At 41.9% G+C, this 22,293-nt stretch overlaps 1 long non-coding RNA gene across 1 annotated transcript in view; it reads right to left on the reverse strand.

Moving 5' to 3' along the window:
• LOC110360360 (uncharacterized) overlaps nucleotides 1-22,293 on the reverse strand; it is a 166,820-nt gene that overhangs the window by 89,004 nt on the left and 55,523 nt on the right. Inside the window, exon 2 of the long non-coding RNA XR_010465798.1 lies at nucleotides 4,970-5,059. This is a non-coding gene — a long non-coding RNA (uncharacterized LOC110360360). The remainder of the gene's footprint in view (nucleotides 1-4,969; nucleotides 5,060-22,293) is intronic.

Below are 22,293 nucleotides of genomic sequence, written 5' to 3' on the forward strand. Positions count from 1 at the left end.
TTAACAGACTGTCGCTCTATATTTAAACTGATTGATTCATACAAAGACATAATTATAGAGAACATTGGAATCAGCAGCTCCCAGCACTCAGGATTGCAGGCGCAATTGTGTTTACAGGAAATATATTTTAAAGGCTACATCTGGCATAAGCTAATTGATACATGCAATATTATGATACACAACAATTTAAACTTAAATTGTGAATAAAGCCTACTTATTTTCCTACCTAGAACATAACAACTTTCTTTCAACTAGACATGATCATGTATCATTTTTCAGGATATTCTTTGCATAAAATCTATTGGTTATGCAAATAAAAGGCTTTGGAGAATAATGTACAGTAACTAATTTGTATAATCAGTTTCCCTCAATTCAGCGTGATAATGATATGTAAAGCACATCACTACAGACTGTCTGTGAAATGAATTCTGTCTTAATATGCTAGTCAACTAGCCACTCGACCTTTGCACAGGCTCACTGTAAGAGGAGCAGAAAAACCCACACACATTCTTTCAATTTCTAAAGGGAAATTCGACTCTAGCCGTAGAACAAAGAAAGAAGAAATAGAAGTAAAAGAAAATCAAAGAAAAAGTGATTTGAATTCAAGGGGATCAGATGTTTCATTTATTGCAGGTTGGAGACCTTCAATCAGTCAAATGAAAGACACATTTGTATTAAAATACCTACAAGGCAGAGAGAAAGCCTTGATCAGGTGTATTAGATTTAAGTTACAGCTCTCTTGCTGAGAGATATGAACCTACCTTCCAGTCTATCTGTTCTCAATATTGAAGGTTTTCTGTGTTACAAACATTAGATGAAAGGTAGCTTGCTTGCCTTCCCACGTATCTGCTGGATATTAACTGTACATTTGAAGTACACACTACGAGGAGCTGTGAACTTCGTGTGCACCACAAACAGTCCCCCATGGAAAGGGACGTTGTGACCATGTCAGGAGCTGCAGCGGGATGCTCGCCAGCAGTGAGGCTGCAGCTCCACTGGACACCAAAGTCCAGGTGTTTCCGAAGGCAAACCTCCTCTTGGCTTTACTGGGATAGGGTAATATGTCCTGTGACAGGGCTCTGAGCCCCAGTACACAGGTGGAAAAAGCATCACCACGGCAGGAGCCCCTGCCGTTGTTCCCATTGAGAACAACAGCCTTTGCCTTGACTTCTCATTACAAACTGTGCAGGGGGTAACAAGCTGAGCCCTGACCTCATTCTGCACGCTCCACACCAGCCGTTCCTCACAAAACCTCCTTGAACCCACACAGAAGAGCACCAAGCCTGATGGCAGAGGTCAGGTCTTCTACACCTGCACCCCCAGGATGACAGTTCTGTTTAGCTTGGCTGGAGGAAGGTCTCAAAGTGCTTTATAAATTGATTATTGTTGCTTGTAAAATACTGGATCAACATTATTCAAAAATATTTTATCTGAATAATGAGTTATGCTCAGAGTAATTATTGGTTTTGATTAAAGTTTTGTCCAGAGCAAATTTTCTGCAGAGAGACAGAGGCTCCGTTACTGCTGGTAACATCACTCATCTTGATTTGGGAAACCCAAGCCCAACCCTTGTGCTGACTTACACAGAGCAAGGATTTATACCTGGATCCCTCCTAGGTGAGTCAGTAATTCCTGTCACTGCAGCACTGCCTCTTTTGGCAGCGCAGCACCTTCCCTCTTTGACTTTGTCCCAATGGAAGGGACTGACACAGACCACACACACAGATGAACTGTCCCCAAGCCTGCTGTGAGCTCACACAGCCCCCGCACCGGCACACTGACAGCCAGAGTGCATTTGCACATAGGCTTCCGATCTAAGTATTGACCATCTCAACTCAAAGGCAAGTTCCTTCTGCCATTATACAGAGCATTTCAGTGATTTAATAATGAGATTAATCCCACAGGTGCATAAACTAGGTCCTTGGGAAAAGAAATGAATTACACAAAGAAATGGCAGTTTCCCTGGGAGGCCTACTTCTGGGTGCTGCTTCTCAGGCTTCACCCTGTGTACCACTACTGCATTCCAGAAAGTAAACCACCAAAAACACAGCCTTAACTCAGGCCCCAATTTTAAATATTAGTTTCTGATATCCAACTGCCGTTCTAAACAAGCCACTATAACGCTGATCTCTGCTTCATGTATGCATATCTGCAAATACTGCAGAGTGGCGTGAAAATTTTAAAGTCATCCTGCTTGCTAAACAAAATCTGTGTCATTGTAAAGTTTAGCTGATATTTTCATTTATATACCCGTAAGTTCTCCATCAGTGCAGAAGAGAGGTTATTTTTCTTTTATTTCCTTATTTTTAGTATTTTATATTGAAATAAAAATAACTATTCCCCCAATAACATTTGAATAATGCAGCATGTCAGTGACATGTAGTGTCTGTTTTGGAGCTGGTCAAAGATGAACAGGCATAAATAGACAGAGGACTTGAATAAAGTTCAGTTTCCTTTTATTACAGCTGTATGCTTTTGGGTTAAACAGAGGACCTTTAACAGTATGACTTCCATGGCTGAATGGGGGAAATCTAAGGACAGTAAGGGCAGCGCCTGCCGTCAGAGCGCGGGGTGCTGGAAGGAGGCCTTAGCAGCCTGTGTTCTGCTGTGTGTGTTCATAGCATCTCCAAAGAAGAGCTATTATCCATAGCTGGGTAACAAAGGGACCATCGCCAACACTCCCCCAAATTATACTACAGACAGCAGTGACATGCCACCTAGAGCAGAAGGAAACAGCCCAGCGCAGAAAAGCCAGCTCGCTCTCCCAAGCCATTGAGTGGGCAGCTCCTGGTATGATATGGCAAAACTCTTGCTTGGAAATAAATAAGGAAAAAAACGTGCTCTGCTACAAAGCGATGCAGACTTCTCTAGAAGCCCACTGACCTCAATGGTACACAGCCAAGACCTGATATTGCATTATTACACAAGCGCCATTCTTTGAAATCTTTTGCAGTAGCACCCACTGTCACATCATTTACAGCTCTTGCCATTTGCCTTCTGAGCAATCCTGACCAAAGCAACAACAAAAGCAGCAAGAGTAGAGCTGCATAAAGCACCCCAAAACAGGCTTAATATTTCTTGAGCAGATACTTTATTTTCACTCAGTTTTCTGAATATCTTACTTAACATATTTCAAAAATATCTGAACACCTTATGAAGCTGTTGTCCAGGAAAGATCAGACTATCTGCTTGCCAAACACCCAGTGGGGCAACTATTTGCTGTTGGCCCAGAAACCTCATGCCCTGAGAAACTCCAGCAGTCAACCTGGCTGCTCACCCTGCGGATGGCTCCATGTCTCAAAACTTGACCTTCAGTCACACTTCAGCAACACATACGCAGCTATTTTGATGTAGTACTCATTTCACCTGGGGATTGCCATGTAATATTTAAAGCACTTCAGATTCATCACAGCAAGCAAAACCTGCTTTCTGTGTGGCAACCACCTAAAGATGGGTAGGTGATTAGTTAATTCAACAAGTGAAAGATCTCCTGTGGTAGTGTCTATAACTGAGTACAGATCAACAGCAACCACTGTCAGGAAATCCTAAAATTTATAAGGAGGGCTTGTGAAAGCCTCATTTCTGAATTACAGGCAAGCATCTCCTAAATGGGAGCCTCAACCAGCAGTACCTGTTGAAGGCTGCAGGAACTGTGACCTCCCTTTACAGGCAGGAGAGCAGAAAAGCAGGTACGAGTGTTTTCTAATGACCTTCTAGGTTTAAGCAAGGCCTTTCAAAACTCTGTTAGGTAATCACGGTTTTACATTGCTCCTGAGCTTTTAGCATGTAATATGAAATCCTGACTCAAGCTCCATTTAAAAATATAAAGAAATCAAAGAAAAGGAAAGGAGGAAACTCAGGGTTTTACTCTACGTTTGGACTTCTTTCAATTCACACTCAATGCAGTGAAAACAAGATTGTTCTCAACAGTTCTTAGCGGTGTAACCTACATTTTGTATCAGTTCACTTCACACATGAGAACACTGTGAACTTGCAATGAATAGACAGAGCTGTAGGGACAGGGGCGGTCATGGAGGGGAAAGCACTGTTGTGCTTTGCCGGTGCTGCTGCCGAGGTGCAGCCTGGCTCCCAGCCTGAGCTTCAGGGTTCATTGCCATCACCTCCTCCCTCCATGGACAAGCACAGCCACCCACCTCCCGCCTTCGAAGCAGCAGCATGTTTGAAAGGAAGATTGTGCATTTGGCAACTTTGCTTGATTCTCATCTCAAGGGGGAAATCTGCTTCCACCCCACGCTGACATCGATCGCTAGAAGGATGCTCTCATAAACAAAATGCTGGAGGCCACGTAATCTTCAGGCTCCCCTTGCTCCCCAGCAAGCCAAATGTAACACATGAAACAGCAGGGATGTGAGCTGGCAAAATGTCCTTGAGTGCGAAGGAGATGTGTGAAAACTTATCATCTATACCAACATGAACAAGCAATTCTTGCTAATCCACCCACATTGTTCCAGGGATGCAGTTAAACATTAAGGACAGAATAATCGTTTTCTAACCACAGTCTGCCAAAACAGGGCAGAACGACAGCTCAAACAAACAGAATCTACCACCTAATCTAAGGTGAATCCAATTTATTTTTTTACCCAATATGAGAGATCTTTAGGAGACTGTAACCTACCCTGACTTATGCCTCTAATTTCTGGTAAATAATCACAGTCTGCTTTGCTTTGATATAGAGATATCTGATAAGTAAGAAATATTTTCCAGTTCTAGTTTGTAAAAGTGGAGGCCAGACTTTCATCCATGCCAAATCGTTGTATCAGAAGATCATCTCAGAAATATCTAGAACTTCTTAATAATCTAAAGGCTTCAGCTAGATAACATTATCATCTCAGTTATAGTCATTTCAAAAACAGAATAAAATGAAAATTAAATAATCAGAACCTATGACATAAGGGGGTTTAGGCCAAAGCAAATCAATTTATATCTTAAAAGTAAATAAAGGCCTTACTATTGCAGAAGAACATTGCCACCACACTGCAGAAAAGAGCTATCAGATGCTGTCACGTCACTGTCACTTCCACGTAGAATGTCACGTCTCCTGTACGTAAGAGACACATTGCATAATGTTACAGATGGCACAGCTCATAGAAGTCAGGATTACATTTATTAAAATCAGCTGAAATGCTTATTACTAGATCAAATGACTTTCCACGCAAGGTGACCTGAGCTGCTTTTTCCTGAGCAGTACCATGACAAGATTTTCCTGCTGTAGAAAACAGCTACAGGTAGACGGTAACCATTCCTGTGTATTGATACCAACAACTACAGGCACCTGCTCTAAATTACAGTCACAAACATTTGAGTTTACAAACAAACTGGATCCTCAGTGTCACTGTTTTATACACTTTCACCATGATTATACACACAACTATGTTTTTGTTTGCAGGCGGGCTGGAGGAATGGCTGCTATTAGGTTGGTGCGAAAGTAATTGCAGTTTTGGACCATGAATTTTAAATCATTATTTTATAGCTTCACAAATCATTATCTGCATAAGAACTGTTGTTTATGATTTGCCAGGCATGCCCCCCTTGCTTTTACACTATCTCCAGCTCAAATGTGGACAAGGTGGGGAAACAAAAAAAAAAACCAACCAACCAACCCCTAGCAACACCACCTTCTTCCATTAGCCTGGACCTTCACCCTCAAATGGGAAAACCAAACCAAGTTTTTCACCAGAAACCATAACCCAAAATGTGTTTATGCAATATCCGGATTATTATACATAAAATAAAGTCATTTACAAAAACAAATCCCCCAGCTTCCTATGTGACAAAGAGGACTGCACTTGACAGCTAGTCCCAAACCCAGGGGTTACCACTCTGCCACGGATGGGTCTAGATTCCTCTAGCAACCCACACTAAATGTACAATCTCACACATGTGTAATGCCTATTTTTTTCAAAACAACAGCAGCAGAGCAGTTGTTCCTTGGGCATACACTGATACAGCTGCTTTTTCTTAGCAGGCCAGAAGCAGCGAAGGCGCACAGAGCTGTGGAAAACACCCTGCAGACTGAGGCCATAACTGTGCTGTGCTCACGCAGTGCTGGGTGAGGTGCACTAAGTGCCAATTACCTCTGGTGGCTACTGAGGAGGGACAGACGCCTTGGAGCACACGGGTCTTGCTCCAGCCCGGCACTGGGAGCAGGGCTGTGGGCTCCAGCCCTCCCTCCTCCGCCCTGCCTGCAGATTTTATATTTATTTCTCACTTTCCTCCTTTGCAGTGGCAGTTGTAAATCTACCTTTCTCAAAATTCAATAAAAAATTAATTGAAAAGAAAAAAAAAAAAAGGGGGAGAAAAGTCATTTCATCCCTAACAATAAAAGGCCAATTGACTTCTCAATTTTCTGGTGAGCAGGAGAAGAAATCAGGCATACAGCAGGAGAAACTCAATTCTCCAAAGCTCTCCCCTTGAAGATTTCCAGACCCGCAGTCTCAAGGGTGCTGTGTCCCCTACTGCTCGCTCAATTCCAGCCGGGTATTATTTTCTCACTCTGAAGGAAGCAAGAATTCATTCTGCATTATTGATGACTCGGCGCTCCGCGGGCCCTGGTTCAGCGCTTCCCGCCGCTGTCACTCAGCGGCTCCACCAGCTCCCATTATGCTGGGGCAGGCGGCTCGCTTTCCTCTCTCCCCAAACACCTCTCTTTCATGAACAATCAGAAGAAAGGAACTGAAACACAAACTGGGGGACGCGGCGCGATGATGAACCTCGCCCCGTTAAGGCATCGGCCATGTGAACTTGTCCCTCTGCGGCCCTGGAGTGGAGCCTCGGGAGGGCTGGGGATGCCACGCGCAGGCAATCTGTATTTCAACCGATGCCTCTTGCTAGCAATTAAACACAGCATTGAGCTCCACATCATGACACAAACAGCATGAAACAGAATGAGTTTTCTGAATTCTTCTAAAAGAATATGTCTGATCCCAAGAACAGCAAACCCTGACTGAGACTTGCCAGAGGAGGGGCAGGAGGACACATGCTCCTCCCAGGGCCAGATTCATCCCCTCCTCCTTCTGCTCTTTGCCTCTTGCCCTTCTTTTTTCTTGTGTGTTTGTTTGTATTCCCCCATCATCCCCACCCTAAACAATTATTCCATTTTGAAAATCTTGTCACCGAGCAAGTGCAGATCCACACCCACCTACAGATACAGAGGCTGCACTGTCGTAGTTACACCTCAGTGTGTTTCAAGTTGGATCACAGGATGCCAGAGGTATGTTTAATTAATGAACAAGAACCACAGATCTGGTAATTACCAACTAGAATTTACATCTATAGCCACCAATGATGCAAAATACACGCGCGGCTTTTGCAGAAATCAGTCCTGTAAAGTTGAGTTGCACTGTAGTTTGAGCCCACTCCCTGTGATTTCCAGACGGCCCTTAACCCAGTCTTTTCTCCTCCCTGACTAGCATGTCCCTACTTGATGGATCGGAGCTTTGATCCAGGAATGTAGCTGTTTACAAAGAAATATGCCACTTGCCTTGGTTCTAAGAAAGCTAATAGCCATCACCAACTTTGAAGAACAGGTTCACAACTAAAAAGCAGCTGCACTAATACACTTGGTTTATTCTAAATTAATTGAGGTAACCTCAAGTTGATTTTTTTATATAGGTCTAGAATAACAAGTGTTAGGGTTTTTTTCTTTTTTTGGTGTGTGTGTGTGTGTAGTCCTAGGAAATTTGGGGAGGAAAACCTTTCAAAAAACTATAGAAGTGTAGTATTCAGGCAGAGCGTTAGATCTTAGCTTTCAAAACACCAAAGGAAGGAACTTAAAAAATCAAGTTCACACTTTTCTCCTTCCTAGAGCTAGAGGATTTCAATCTCCTCTGCTTGTAACAGTGCAAGAAAATGACTTTTACAAATTCTGTAATTATGACTTTATTACTGTGAGTATATTTGCATCAGCTAAAACTGTGTATTATTTACACTCATAAATGCAGAGAAAGAAAAACAGTAGAAGCTCTCCTGGTGGCCCAATTTGTGGATGCCTTTATAATTGTTTTCTTAATATTTGGCAATGACTATTCACTAAAGCCTTGTATATTTTTGCTTCTCCACTTCTCATGCACCCTTCACATGCCCTGTGCAACACCTGAACAGATTGTGACTAACCTTCGAACCCTCCCTCCAAACTCCTTATGTTATCAGTTTTACCCATGCCCTCAAACTTGGATGAAATGGGAAGAGGCAGGGGTTATTTGAACTCTTCACTGACAGACAGCACTTTAAAGAAACTTTACAGTGAAATTCTACCTTACTCCAACATTTTCAGTGATTGTGAAAAAACACCTAAAAAAAAAAGTTAAGCAATTTCACACAGTGGAAAACAGCCCAGGGCACAAGAAAACTAAAACCAAACAGTTTGCCGTCAGTGCTGTAGACTGTTCAGTAAAAACAAAAGATCAAACAAGTTCTGTAATCATTATATAAAGCACATTTGCTATGGCATGTGAAGAAAACATACTTCCTTCCTAATACTAATTAACATTAGAGAGTTGTGGGCTGAAATGCAGGATAAAAATAGCTGTTTAAACTAATCACTCAGCAAGATGTAAATGTTACATATAAAGTATACCTAACGGGCTGGAATATTTATCCCAGAAGTAAAGAAAGCTTTCACGACTCATGAATTATAAAAGTTTCTCTTCCTGCCTCACTGCAACAATATATGGACCCTTTGCAGGTATGTGACCACTCTGCCTAGATTGCCCACAGTTTTCCTTATTTGTAAGTGTTAAAATATTTCTTGTAGCAGCCAAAGTTGTGGGGAGTGACAGGAAGTATGAGCAGATGACATAATACCAAATTGTTTTATAAACCACACAAAGATATTCCAATGGCATAAGACACATTATGACCATCAGTCAATGTAAAGGTTTGAGAGTTGCAGACAACACAGAAAAGCCCACAACCGACAGCAATATCATCAGCTTCACCTGAAGAGCACTTAGATATCCCTTCAAAAGTGCATTACTAATGCACACAAATCAGCCAGCTCTGCGTAACAGGGGACAGCATTCTCAGATCTACCTTTTTTTCTCTGAGATTATTTCTCCTTCCACACGTACTCCATCCTTCCACAAATAAATGCAGACAATTTATTTCCTTCTTGTCACCCCTAGCTATTCCTTCCATTTTCCCCATCCTGTGGTTTCCCCATTGCCACCAGCACCACTAAATGACTCCTTCTGGGTAGGAGCCAGCACTGGATGGAAGGCGCTCGCAGCTGTTGTGTTACCAACCAGCCCGCCAGAGTATCAAAAGTACTCCTCAGCATAAAGTGTATTAAAAAGTCCAAGATACCAAATGTTATTGAAATAACATTTATAGTTTCCTAGTAACGACATTTCAGAAGTTTCCTAGTATAATAACTATCCCTAGCAAGAATTCAAGGTAGGATAACAACTGGGAAAAAGTCATTGATATGTGCGGTGCATTTGAAAAGCTAACACTTCCCTGTCTGTTTAAAGAGATGCCATATTTCCTTCCTCCAAGGAGGGATTTTTAACCACCTGTTGAGTTCTGTGTCTAACACAGATATCAATGAAATATATTCTTGAGAAACAGCAGCGTTCTCAGGACTCAGCTAAAATTCATAAGCAGAGCATGTGAAGACATCTCCATGACCACCACCCCTCTCATCACACATTTGGCTGCTTTGGGCTGGACTCAAGAGATCTTACTTACCCACCAGAAAACTGGTTGCAACAAGATACACGGGTTACACCCAGCCTATATGAACCAAGCTATTAGGAAGACAAAACTGTCCCTTGAGTGCTAGGCTAATGAAAAAGAAAATTAGGTTTTTCCTTCATCAGCCAGGAAATAACAAAAAAACCCATCTCTCTAAGCAACTTCTAGAATGCCAGGCCAAAATCAGATCCCAAACTCAAACTACCTGGCACTCCGATCTGCTGCGAGTGTCACAGGAGTACATGTTCAGTCTGTAAAGATGAAACACAAGAAAACAGTCCTTAGGACACAACCCAGGACAGCACATTCTTACATCCTCTTCCAGGACTCTGTCAGCAGATGGTGTAGACCAAGGGAGCACATGAGCAAGAGCTCCAATGGCAAATCTTCAGCAGCTTGGACTTAACATGATAGAAAGGGAAAACTGGTCAACAGCATTGTTAAAAGAGTGTGGTAAACTGAAAGATAATTCAAACAATCTGGCCATGTAAAGTGAGTCACAAGTCTCCTAGGCCAGTCAAAAAAATAAAAAAGTTACTGAAATTGTAAAGCAATTAGTCATAATGAGTCCTAAAGCTTCCCTACAACAGACTCGTTCTACTGAAAATGGAACCGTTCAGGGCAACACAAACACCACCTCTGCTCCATCTTAAAACATGATTCATACGACTAAGTGCTTTGTTTCCCTCTTGCAGCATGTAATGTTTGGACTTCTTAAAAGGGTCACACTGAATTAAAGGGTTCACCTTGAAACTACACAGCAGAACAAAAAGCGCCGTGCCGAACGGCACTCCAGAGGGGACTGCCTTGCAAGAATGCAATTCTCCCCTGTTCAGTAAGAAGAACAAGTGTTGTGACAGCCTGTAAATGCCCAGGCCCAACACCCCGCTCTCCTCGCAGGTCCCTCGCAGCTTGCAGCAGCGCACCCGGCTGTGCCGAGAGCCGCAGGGAAGCACGGGAGGAGCTGTGGGGCCAACCACAGCCATCCTGCAAGGATCAGCCATCAGGCACGGCTTATACGGCCGTCACAGCTCATTGCATTGCTTTGCCTTTATCCACCATAAGCATTTAAAAGACAGCCCTGTGTTCATGTGTCTAAAACTATTCAGTAAAGCTCATATATCATTTGGCTTCTAAGGGGGAGGGAGCAGAAACAACCTCGAAAACCTGACTTCACAGAATCACAGAACGTTAGGGGTTGGAAGGGACCTCAAACGATCATCCAGTCCAATCCCCCCACCGGAGCAGGAACACCCAGATGAGGTTACACAGGAAGGTGTCCAGGCGGGTTGGAATGTCTGCAGAGTAGGAGACTCCACAACCATCCTGGGCAGCCTGGGTCAGGCTCTGGCACCCTCACTGAGAAGAAGTTTCTTCTCATATTTAAGTGGAACCTCTTGTGTTCCAGTTTGAACCCATTACCCCTTGTCCTACCATTGGTTTTCACCGAGAAGAGCCTGGCTCCATCATCCTGACACTCACCCAGGTCCTCTGCAGCTTCACACCTCGCAGCAGGGAACACCCAAGATTTCTGAACATTTTCTGTATTTTACAGAATAAAGTGTAAATTAGAAGTAGCATTTCAATATTGAAGCAGCCAGAACCAAACAGGGGTCTGGCCATCTATTCTGTGTGCAAACAGATCTGCGGGATGATGACATCTGGGCTCTCCCCTATGCGTGTGTGCTTGTGTAAAGCGTGCAGGTGCTTTAATGTGCATCTTCCTTCCCCAAGGTTCATGCTGATGACTGCGGAGAGAAATCCCATCAGAGTTCCAGACCCGAGCGGACGGAGGAAGAAATGCGGTCGACCCAATATGAGTGATAAAGCATACTTCAACTTTATTGCCCGAGATAGCGTGCATTTATACCAAATACCATAATTATGCATACTTGTCTCTATCTAATAGGCTAAGCACATTTACTTACTCCACCTACTTGGGTTTAGCTAGCTATGCGCATCCCACATTCTTCTGACTCTTATCTCTTCAAAAATATCCTGACCCTGCCTTAGTTAGTACTTTTCCGTTCCCCCCTTTCCCACGGCCTAATAGACAAGCTAACTAAGGCCTACTTATGTCAACTAAAATGGGCTCTGCTCGTACAGTTGCTTGGTGGACTCATGTCTGTGCTCCTTGAGCCAATCCCCGACAGATGACAAATGTCACAGAGACTTTGAAAGTCTCATCACAGTCCATTATTTAAAAAATGAGTAGTGCAGTAATATTTTCACCAAGTGTCTGCTCCTAATGTCACCTTTCCATGTTCTCCAGCCCTGCCCATCCCGTGTTCTCCTGGGATGAGCCGGGACAAGGCGGCAGCAGCTGCCCGCAGGAGGCACCGGGCTGTCCCGCAGCGCTGGCCCTATGCTCCCAGGGAACTTTTCCAGACCTGTCTGCTCAGACCACAGCAAAGCATCTACACAGTATGAAACAGCAAAGGAGTCTCACTTGGGAAACCGCAAGGGGGGGTCTCAGGTTCTGCCTTTACTTTGTAACAGAAAATAAGGGTGATGTTATGATTTGCTTTATCACAGTAGCTAAACCATCCACAGCCCAAGCAGCAGTTACAAACACGTGGGGCAGAGCCCTTGCCCACAGGAGTTGTAATCCAAGAAAAAAACAGGGACAGCCCAGGAAAACCAGGGCAGAGAGGCAAGAGCAGGTGAGGTTGGTCACCCCTGCGGGCACCGCTCACTCAGCACCAATGGCCCGAGCACTCACATGGGTAATCGGGAGAAAAACAGCCATTTTCAGTGTGGTAAGATGGGAAGAACATAAGACAGATTTGTAGGCTTTTGAGGGAAATCCTCCTTAGTGCTGCTAGTCCTCACTCCACAACTGTTTCTCCATTTCTGTCCTTCCACCTTATTTTGCCCTTAATCTCACTGTGCATTCTTCCTCCCATCTCAAAGAGCAAACCCACAAGGGAGCCAGATGTGCTGAACATATGAATACAAGGAGGCAATCTGCATAACAACAAGAACCATGTGAAATAATCTCATTTTTCCCATCTTGCTTTTATTTTTTTCCAGTGAAAAAAATATATATAGATCTAGTTCATGGTTTGTTCTTTTCAAAGCAGTTTCATTTTCTTTAATTCCTTCCTCCACTCCACAAGGTTTGGATATAGTACACTTTCCACCCACATACATACATGCATTACTGTTTTGCAGCTATATTGCAAAGTTCCTTTCTCTCCAAATGGTATCATCAGAAGTGACAGACAAGTGCCCACTATGGTCAAGTAAACAACCTATTGATCAAATTGTAATTACATAATAGAATCTCATTAGTCCCCCAGTAAGCCCGGTGTAAGCCCAAAGAAGTCAGTAGCAAAATTCCTTCAGCAGCAGCAGCAAATCACTTCTAGCAGTTTTGAAGATAAATAATTATGAAGGGAGATCTCTTTTGATCTATGCTGGAAGAAGCCCATAGGAGATCCTGAATATGGAGATAAGGCTCAGTCAGGACATATGGATACACATTACCTCAACCTAGACCTCACATTCATCTTAAGAACTCATATCTTCTCCCATTGTAAAACTAATATGGTTCACCAGCTTCCTACGCTCAAGTTGTTGAAACCAAGAGCAAATGTTATCTCCACAGTTTCACCCAGCCATTGCTCTCTTCCCAGTCTTACGGACAGTGAAGAAAGTGGTTCAAGAGGCAGAATTAGAACTTAAATTCAGATGCTGGGAGTAATCTCTGAAAGACCTTCTCTCTTTGCTGATTAAGGAGACTGGGCTTTGCAAGCACCTTCCAACCAATACCACGGACTGTTAAGCACTGAGCACCTATAAAAATCTGGCCTCAACTGTGGGTGTTGAAGACCTACAAACGTAGCCAAAGAAAATCTGGTCTACTGGATCTGACATAAAGCAAACTGAATCAAGTTTTGGACTGAACTTTAAGAATTTTTATTATAAGACGTAAGAAACTGGACCTTCCCCTTGTGCTCTCCATCGTGTGAACGTACCCTGAGAAACAGCTGAGCAGGGATGGAGAAGGGCGAGGGAGTTAAGGCCACAGCATATTGGTTGCAGGGCCATGGACAGGAGAGAGTATTTATTTTAAAAGCAGTTAAACGTTACAATTTAGTGCCTCTGATCATTTTGTTGTTACCAATGTGCTGCTTCTACCTCCAGCCTATTTTATTCTGTTCGTTGTTCAGAACAGACCACCACCAAAGTTGTCATTTTAAAATATTTTCCACTGTGATTAAACAGCTGCTGCAGTCAAGTAGTTCCCTATCTTCTATCAAAGTTTATAAATCACAGTATTTTAAAAAGATGCGAGAAGCAAGTAATCTGGTATATAATAGTTATTTGATTTTTTACATATGTGTACAGAAAATAAGCACATTAGATCTCTAGCCTTTAATTAAAAAATAGTTGGGGGGAGGGAGTAATATCTTAATAAGTAACATCTGACCAAAAACTATTTAGTAAATCATACCCTAAGTGTGGCCAAAAACTGTAAGATTTACTGCAAGTAAATCATTATTGCTATCTGAGTCTGAATAGCTGCCATCTGATTTCTATTTGAAAATACACTCCATGGAAGCACAGCCTTGAACTTCAAAGGACATGCAGGATGCTACTAATTTCTGTATCTGACAATGTGATGCAATGTTTGGATTTGCATCTCTGCACTTCAAAGTGTGGCACTCTCTAGATAAGGTCTCCATTTATGTTGATATGGATTCGCAGAGGTGAACAAGAAAGCAGCACCCAAACCAGGCAGTAACACCCTGGGAAAGAAAAAAGAGAAAGAAAAAAAACCAACCAAACAAAAAACCCAAACAAACACAAAAACCCACCGAAAACAACAACAAAAAACACACACACAAACAAAAAAACCCCACAAAAATCACACCACCACACCCGACAAAAACCCCTCAAAACACAAAAACCCGCTCTGTTTGTTCATCTCTGAATTCATAATGCCCTGGAGATCCAAGGATTACAGAAGAGGAGTACAAGTCATGCTTGCGGTACTTCAAGTAATCTCCAGTGTCCAAAACGCGGTGTCAACATATGGTACTCAAATGCAGATTTAGAACATCTTTGAAGTAATATTGAATCTGACTAACGGGTAAGATGCAGACATAGCTGCCTTTTTTTTTTTCCCCTTAATATTGAGGTTATCAAAGTTTCAACTAGGACAGCTAGATATTAGTCCATCTTTATTCCCTGAACTACACAGAATTTTATCTAAAAATTACCACCAAGATGATTTCTGACGGTCCCCTTTACTTTTTGCCAACCTAGCTATGCCAGGATCCTACAGTATAATGATACAGAAGCTTCTGCCCCAATGACCCTACAATGACAGTTAAAAATTCATACTGTATATGTGTGCAATTTCTGTCACATCATAGACCTAAAGAAAACTCTAAATGCTGGGATATGATCACAACTGCAATTCAAATCTTATTAATTCCATCCAAATACAAAAAAGTCTTCTGCAACTATAGCTCCTAGAATTGTTCTCACTTCCCTTGTATAAAACATCAAAGCACTTTTCAATACCAACAGCTGCTGACCAGGAGCATATATACAACTGTTATTTATTTATAATTAATTAAGCGCTGATCATGTTCAGCAGAAATATTTAGGAGGGAAAAAAAAGAATCTTAAAAATCTGACAAAATAGAGGTGTTGAGGGGCAAACGTGTCAAAATCTTGACATTGAAAATCCAGGAGGAAATTACTGGCATTTCGAAGCATTGCATAACGCAGGTTCAAACAGCTGCACCTAAAATTACATTACATAAGATACCACTGTCGCTAAGGTTTCTAATTGAGAAGTAATCATCAAGTATCCCATACCCTAGGTATATACTGTCCTTATCATTAATTTTGCATAATATGCCACTACATTAAAAGGACTGCCTTTGTATTTAATTATCTTTGATTTTTTTTTTTGAGAAAAAAAGAAAATCTATCAAAGCTAACAGGACTCAGAAGATTTGGGTAATAAATATCATATGCAGATTTTTATTTCCCAATTCAGCTAGAGACCAATGCAGTATTTTGAAGTTTGATTAAGGCAGTTCAGCCTCTCAAAAGTTCCTGTTTCAACATTAAATCTAAGTTGTGTGGTTCTGTACTATTAATTAGGGATTTTTTTTAAAAGGAATAGTAAGTTTCATTTGCTCAATTAAAAGACCAGAAATCAAATACTGTTCAAAGAAAGAGTTCAAAATTAGTATGCTACTTCTTACTCATTAAGATCAGTTATCATTTGCTCAGTGCAATATTTACACATCGCCAAATCCCTCAGTCCTTCCTTAGGCGAAAAAGGTCAGTGGGAGTTTTGACTAAGTCCTTCAGGATTTGGGCCATATTGAATTAGAAACCTATATAATTCCAAACATTCTCTCCATTATATAGAATTCTTGCATACTTAAGCAACTTTGTATTTAGCATGAATCTCAGAGCTTAAATGCAACTCGCATCTGGATCGTAGATTGTGTTTTATATTATACAATCTGCAGTTACTGGAAATGTTTGTATCCTTTACTGAGAAAGAATGATTCATTTCATAGAAATTTTCATCTGCTATTAATCTTCCAGGATATAGTTAGTGTTCTGATATTTTCAGATATTGTTTTATGGAGGGATTTAAAGTAGCTCTCCCTTGGCAGCCTGCAAGATTACTCAGTGATTATAAGCAACTCAATACTGTATGACAGCATTTCCATGCAAGGGACTTACAATCATGTTTCATTAATTCGGCTTGAATGAAGCCTCATTTCAGGCCTTGAGGAGCTTAAGATTTATGTGAAATTAATAACATAACAGATGTCTTCACAATTTGGTTCCTCTGAAAAAACTGATTACTTTGAAAACTTCAATGCTTTAAAATGCAGACTGAGGGAGTTTTTACTCTAGGGTAAAGAGTTATTCGTTTTTATCAACCGAATCTCGGAACTAAGTGGAATTTAAATGTCAGATTTATATTAAATAGTCATATTCACCATTATTACATGTAATAAACAAAAGCCTATTACTTTCATTAATAAGCAGTGTTGGACATTTAAACTAAAGCTTAGAGAGATAGAGTCAGCACCTTTGCTAAGCAGTAGGAATAAGTGAGACAAGGGTGGTAAAAGAAGAATATCCAGGAAGCCCTGGGTTTTTTATCTTTGTTTCCGATAATTTAATCATCTTTTCCTCATAGGAAAACAAAATGCATCTGTGCTCACACAAAACTCCCCACTTTATAAGAGTTGAAGCTGTCTCTTGTGGATGCACACGCCTAAGGCCAAATGCCTTCTTTCTTTCACAGGACACTTTAAACACCAGCTTATCTTTTCTTTTTTTTCTTTTTTTTTCATTTTTTTTCAAATATTCAATTCTTTTATCTAGGCTGCAGCCACACTAGGTGCCTTGCAAGCTGAATTTTAACGCATGCATGAGCAAGGGGTTTATCTTTAAGGAAACTGTCTATGCGATTACTTCTCCAAGTCCAAAAAAAATAATTGAAATAAAAATTATCTCTTAGCTTTGCTTTTTGATCCGATATGCTGAAGGGCACAGGGAACAATGCATTTTTGATTCACACACTCAAGTACAGCTGATAGGATAGTCACTGCGATGGTTCGATATGCAAATGCGTTACATTAAGGGTTGAAAAATTGACACAGTGCAGGATATTACAGCCAAGACACTATCAGCACAATCATAACAATTAGCTGTTTGATTGCCGCAGACACGGTTCATGCACCAGCCTCATTTATAATGAGGTATCCCCCGATCCCTTTCTTGTCGCGCCCCACCCTCAGCACCATGTCCACATTGATACGATGCTTCGCCAAGAGGTAAGGGCTCCGAGATAAAGACGAAATATCAAAAGCATTAGTATAAATTACAATTGTACATTATTAGCTATTTAATTACATGAGATATCAGAGTGGAGCTTGCTGATTTCATGCTTATGTTAAAAGTTACCATGGCAGTATTCCTCCCCTGTGAGACGGCATCAGGAATTATTGTTAGCACATGCTAAAACAGACAAAGCAATGTATTCTCGCCACATTCTCTCCCCGTCTCTAAGTTTAATACCACGGAATTCCTTAGGCATCTAAAAAGAAAAAAAAGAAGAAAAAAAGCACATGTCTGGCATGGGGCTGTGAACCAGGAGATCTGAATTTGGAGATAAAGTCGGCATCCTAGGCCTAAGGCGGGCGGCTGCTGAGCTGACTGCGGAGGTGACTTGTTCTGCTCTCCATGAGGGAGCCCCAGCACCCCCCCGCACCCCCGGGGATGGCATTAGCTGTGCCACCAAACCCAGCTGCTTATCAGCTCCTCCGGAGGGGGGAAGAAGCAGTGGGTGGCAGAAGGTTGCAAGGAGGAGGGGAACGGAGGGAGAGAGAAAGGAAAAAAAAAGAAGAGGACCAGGCAAAAGGAGACATTAATAAGGATGAAGGAGAAGGGGGGAACTGTACCCAAACATGCACGCAAACAAAGGACTGATCAGGCAGCATACTTATTCGCATGCCACCAACCTCTCCGTGTGTACAAACACACGAGATAATTCCTAAATACACACATTGGGGAACCAGGGAGAGAGGAAATCAAGACTGAGAGATGCCTTTTGGTGTCTTGCCTCTTTTTTTAAAGGAGAGAAATCAGCATTTTACACTAAACATCTAAAAAACGTAACAAATGCTGGTGCTACACATAAAGTTTTTCCACCACGTTCCCCAGCTGGCACCATCCCCAGTGCTTGCGTGTTACAGCCATGCAAAGCCACCTTCAAAGGTGCTGGGATTCCTCTAACTGGGCAACAGGGGACAATGGCAGCGTGGCTGGGGTGGAAAGCTTGAATTTAATGTTGGGTTTTTACTTCTCTTTGGCCTTCTGCATGAGGTGTCTGTGGATGGTTTGGTTAACAAGGACAGGCGCTGACAGATGCTGTCATGCACCATGGCAGAAAGCTTTCTGCTCAGAGAAGGCAGATTTAAAGCCAACTGAGCAATATGGATTGAATCAATTAATGAATCACAGAAAGGCTGGCTTCAGCCCCGTGCCAGCCAAGTGTTCTCACCCAGAAGACTGCTGAAGCACACCAAAGAACCTCACCCGTCACTGAACTGCAGATAAACTGAAGGTTCGGTTCTCATTTTACCTCATCTGGTTTTGGAAGGTTCATAGAGCATTCAGGTTGGAAATGGAAAGTCAGAGGAAACTTGTCACTCTTACGTTAAACATAGTAACTGATATGACCTCGAGTACCAGCTCCTTTATTAGTGACAAGGGAAGATCAAAGAGTTTGAAGCTGCTGCTGGGGTCAGCCTGACCCCAAAGACTTTTGGATGATTTTTACTTAATAGTTTTGCCCTTGCAATGTGGCTGTACAAGGTAAGAGCAGACAACATTTTGAATGCAAACATGAAAAAGGATGAGTAACCCTGAATGCAGTAGTCCCATTTTTTTACGCCACTCTAACATACTAATAAAAAATAAAATCTAAAATAAAATGCACTTTGCATTAAAATTACCTAATTTGAAGCTTTTGGGGTTTTCTAGACATTTCTAGACATCTCTGAGCACACCCATGGGTAGCCCCAGTGCTGCTCCATTCTCCTTTCCTTCGCCTACAGATCTCTAGACAGCTTTCTCTAATGATGCTGGTACCAAACATACAGATTCCTCATCATTTCTCTGAAGAGTCTCACCTCATCTGTCAGCCTGTTCTTTAAGACATAATTTATCACAATATAACAATAAAACCAGTGTTTTAATGAAGCTGGCTTTCACAGAAAAGTGGAAGAGCACAACAGCCAGGGATCAGGGTAACTCAGGAGCAAGCCAAAGTTTTCTGGAAGTGGCAAAAGCATTTGACATCGGGGTTGTAACAATAAGCTGCAAGCCCCTTTGCTGTCACCTCCTGCGAGACAATCTCATGCTACTCTGAGAGCGACCCAGGAACCGTTATTCTTACACCACGAGAGTTCCGAGGACTCCAATCTTCCTACTCCATTTGATGCTGGGCCAGCGAAAGTTAAAATTTTTAAAAGCTGAATGGACAGATAATCTCAGACTCACTGTACAACTGTAACATTTCATTTTTGCCATAAGAATTCTGTTTGAATGTTGACATATTTTCCTCTCCTAGTCTTTTTTTTGCCTAAAGTAAAATTTCAGCATTAAAATCTTGTTAGTGGAAGAAATTGAGAATGTATGTCAACACTAACACCTGCCCCACAAAGATCTGGATTTGCTGAATCAGCATTTTTGACAGACTGGAACATTGCCCTTCCGTTGCACTCAGCTGCTCTCACTTGTTTGGAGATGGCTACTGAGATATGGAGGACGACTGCTTGTACTGACGTTCTCACGAGAACAAGCTTTGAGTCTGGAATTTTCTGGTTTTGACTTGGCCTACTATACAGAAACAGTTTCTCATTAGAGTAGAGCCCACAAATAATGATAAGAGTGGGTATCAGCATCCAGCCCGACGCCGTGCCTTCCCCGTGGTGCTCGCCCTTGCTGCTCCCTGAAACCAGCACCTCTCGCCCACCAGCTCCCAGGGTTCCAATGGGCACTGAACTCGGACGCACATCTGAGCCGCCTTCATTTCGTTCTGGAGCAGCATTCGCACTTTCTCATGTTGCCCATGAGCAGGTTTACAACCTGGTGTTGCTCAAAGTCTTCAAAACTCCAGACTTAGTAAGCACCGTTAAACTCCATTTGTCAGCCCTTTGACACACGGTCCTGTTCCCGGGTCCAAAACAGGACAAATATCCTCCTCTCATTTGGCTTGCTGGAGTCCCTAGATATTAATAGCAGATGCCAGCTTGTCTATTTAAAAAGAAAAATATTCATGGCTATATCAGCGGTGCAGTTAAATGGATAAGAATTCACTCAGATCACTATTATCAGGGGAACAACATCCTTTCAGCTCCAAAAACTTTTATTAAAAAAAAAAGAAAATCCAGTCAACAAGCAGCCCAGCCCACTGTAAATGGAGCCAAGCGACTTCTTCATATAATGCTTGTTATAGTCACTTTAAGGGGAAAAGTAAATGAACACTATAATAGGAAAAACAAAAACAGGCAGATATAACTGTACAATAAATAGAGAACGTGCCCTATTTAATCTGCTTACAGTAAAATCCACTGAGCAAAATTATAATTTGATATGGCTCAGCTTAGCCAATAGAAACTCATAAAATGTCTTAACATCATAATACATTGTACAAAAGAATCACTAAGTACCATAAAACATATGGGAATATGGGTCTGTATTCATCCATTACTCTTTGCCAGTGTAGCATATTAAAATGGTTTCTATTTAAGTGCAAAGATCCCTGAAGTATACCACAGTCTTAATTAAAATGTCAATAAAATGCAAAAGTACATTGGGGACCTTATCTTTTTTTTTTTTTTTTTTTGTTAACTCTTTCAGAGAGTTATTTCTTAATAGCTTCATTACACTACTGAGGTTTGGAGCAATTAAAAATAAACATAAGTAAGCCATTTTTAATAATTAGCTGCAGTGAGGTATACAGATCTGAGCATGATCTGTATCCTTTCTCTCTAGCACAATTCCCCACAGGAGTCACTGGCAGGTTAACTCAAGACTGGAAAAGTAGGTCCTTATCCCAGGCCAGGGTATTCTCATTCCAATAGCTGATTTTCTTTCAGTAAATTGTTTTTAAAAGGAGCAAGATCTTTCTTTTCCTGTGATGGGAGACTTTAGCCAGGTGAGAAGCTGTCTGCTTTTCAGTGACATTTAAAGCGGACGGCTTTTACTTGCCATGGGAGACGCTGACCTGGGAGGCAGCCTGTCTCCCAGCAGTTGTTCCCCTGCCTTTCAAACTCACCATAAACACGAGCTGTCCGCTTGTACCAGAAAAAATATTTTCAAAGATAAATTCATTTTCCCCACTTCCCTAAAATGCTACAATATTCCTCTAAAATTTGCATTCCTTTGAGGAAAGAAAGTGTATCTCTGGCATGGAATTTGCCTGTTAATAGCAAGATCAAAATCCTGCCCAAAGTGCAATGCTGGGAGCGAGCCCAGGGTGCTGGCAGCCCTGTCTGGGTGCCCGTGCGGGGTGTTGGGGGTGCAGGAGCTTTCCCGAGGGGTGAGGCTGGGCCAGGGCTGGTTCTGTTTCCAGACCCTGTGGAGAGCACTCTGAAGTCAGGGGCAGGGTATAATCCTGCCTAAAAAGTAAACTGAAGGGTCAGAGCCTCTGTTCTGCAATCCTGTGGTACTGACAGGCAGTATATGGACCTGACCACGGCCACCAACTCATTAGACAGGTTTGACAATTACCTTTCTTGTCCAGGATAACACAGAATACAAAACATCACACTGGTTTTGAAATCTGTACTTGGTGGCCGGATACATAACATGCCTATCTATTTAGTAGGCTGGAGAAGCAGAGAAAAGAAAAAAACAGAAATAAATAAGATAAGAAGTCTACCATATCAACATGCCTTCAGATTGCATCGCGATCTGTTTCTCTTTTTACTTCATCCCCCTGTAAATCCACTTTATGTTAAGTGACAAGCAGCTGGCAGGTTCTGCAGATATATTGACAATAGTAGACATATGATA

Source organism: Columba livia, chromosome 13 (assembly GCF_036013475.1).
Source record: "Columba livia isolate bColLiv1 breed racing homer chromosome 13, bColLiv1.pat.W.v2, whole genome shotgun sequence".
Taxonomy (NCBI): Eukaryota; Metazoa; Chordata; class Aves; order Columbiformes; family Columbidae; genus Columba; species Columba livia.